Source organism: Myotis lucifugus, unplaced genomic scaffold, assembly GCF_000147115.1.
Source record: "Myotis lucifugus unplaced genomic scaffold, Myoluc2.0 scaffold_98, whole genome shotgun sequence".
Taxonomy (NCBI): Eukaryota; Metazoa; Chordata; class Mammalia; order Chiroptera; family Vespertilionidae; genus Myotis; species Myotis lucifugus.
This window is the reverse complement of record NW_005871146.1, coordinates 3922805-3925336: the sequence shown is the minus strand read 5'-3', so window position 1 is coordinate 3925336 and position 2532 is coordinate 3922805.

Sequence of the window (2532 nt, the reverse complement as noted above, 5' to 3'; positions counted from 1 at the left end):
ACATATGCACCAGTGCTCTCCCACACATACCCTTTCATTTAGTCAGGCTGGCCCTCTCACTGTCCCCAGATAGCTTACTCACTCCTGCCTTTGCATTTTAATATCAGTATTCTTCATCCTAAACCTGGAATCTAAATTTACTCTTCCTCTTTAACAATCCCCAAAATGCCCTACCTTTGGAATTTTTTTTTTTAACTATTTCAATTTTCCCCTTTCCCATCTCCAAGTAATTATCAAGTCATAGATAGATAGACAAATAGAAAGAGGTAGATATTGTATATATAGAGATATAGCCTCCCCAACTATACTGTAAGCTACCACCATGTATATGAATTTTATGTTACAGTGTCCCATATAAATTGTGCTCAATAAATAATTAGTGATTAATTGCAGTCCTTCTTCTATGAGTTAAAGGCTAAACACACACACAAAATTAGTCTCATTCCCATGTGGGATTTCAAAACAACATGACTTGTAAGCATACTTGGTTCCTTTAAGTTTGGTAACACAGGGAAAAAATGGAGAGAATGGCTGTGCCTAAGATAGTAAGGGAATGGATTCAAGATAGAATAAAATGCTTCCTCATTACTGACAATTTGAATGCTTATCTGAAAATTGGGCACCTCCAGGATGTTGCACTCTTCCTGGCATTCAAATACAGTTCACCAAAATATTAAATTATTTTGCCTTTAGGACTTTTCTTCTCATTCTCCTTTTCTTTGAGGGAGTGGGTGTAAATATGAGAAAGAGGTTGGAAAAGACCATATACTTCTTAAAATGGAGCATAGCAGACAATAGACCAAAGAAAAAGAGAGCAAAGAAATAATAGCCAGAAATAATTGATTTTTGACAAGCATGCCAAGACAATTCAATGGGGAAAGGGAGTCTTTTCAACATATGGTGCTGAAAAAAACAGATATTCCCACCCACAAAATAATGAAATTGGACCTATACCTTACACCATATACAAAAATTAACTCAGAATGATTCAAAGACCTAAACTTAAGAGCAAAAACTCTTAGAAGAAAACAAAGAAAAATCTTCATGACATTGGATTTGACAATGATTTCTAGAATATGACACCAAAAGCACAGACAACACCAGAAAAAATAGGTAATTTGGACTTCAAAATTAAAAACTTTTGTGCATCAAAGGACACTGTAAGAGAGTGAAAAGACAATCCACAGAATGCAAGAAAATATATGCAAATCATAAATCTGATAAGGGATTAATATTCAGAACATAAAAAGAATTCCTATAACTTAAACAAAAACAAAAGCACCCAAAAATCCCAATTCAAAAATGGATAAACAACTTGAATAGACATTTCTCCAAAAAAGATATGGTCAATAAGCACATTAAAAGATACTCAACATTATTAGTCATTAAGGAAATGCAAATGAAAACTACAATGACATACCACTTCTTGCCCATTAGGATGACTATTGTAAAAAAGGAAGAAAGCAAAGTGCTGGCGAGGATATAGAGAAATTGGAAACCTCCTTAGAATTGGAAGCTGGGCCCTGGCTGGGTGGCTCTGTTGATTGGAGCATTGTCCTGTGCATCAAAAGGTTGCAGGTTTGATTCCTGGTCAGGATGCAACCAATTGTTCTCTCTCTCTCTCTCTCTCTCTCTCTCTCTCTCTCTCTTTTTGGAGTTTCCTCAAAAAGTTAAAAATGGAACTCCCATTTGACCCAGTGATCCCACTTCTAGAAATATATCTCAAGAAAACAGAAACACCAATCAGAACGGATATATGCATCCCTATGTTCATAGCAGCACAATTTACAATAGCTAAGATTTGGAAACAGCCTAAGTGCCCATCAGCAGATGAGTGGATTAAAAAACAGTGGTACATCTACATAATGGAATACTATGCTGCTATAAAAAAGAAGGAACTTTTACCATTTGCAACAGCATGGATGGAACTGGAGAGTGTTATGCTAAGCGAAATAAGCCAGTCGGAGAAAGATAAATATCACACGATCTCACTCATATGTGGGATATAATGATCAACATAATTTGATGAACAAGAATAGATCCAGAGACAAATGGTAGCGGGGGGAGGGGGGTTAGAGAGCAACCAAAGAACGTGTATGCATGCATATTAGCATAACCAATGGACACAGACACTAGGGCGGTGGGGGCTTGCCTGGGGTGGGAATGGCTAGGCGAGGGGTCAATTGGGGGAAAAGGAGACATATGTAAAACTTTAGATAATAAAAAAAATTAAAATTAAAAAAGGAAAAATTATTCAGCCTTAAAAAGGAGGGAAATTCTGATACATGCTGCAACGTGGATGAAACTTGAATACATTATACTAACTGAAATAAGCCAGACACAAAACATCAAATTCTACTTATATGAGGTGCCTACAATAGGCAAATTCATAGACAGAAAGTAGAATGTTGGTTGCCAGGAGCTGGGGGATATTGAAATGGGGGGTTATTCTTTAATGGATATGGAATTTCTGTTTGGGATGACAAAAAACATTCTGGAAATAGCGGTAGTAGTATGATTGTACAACATTAT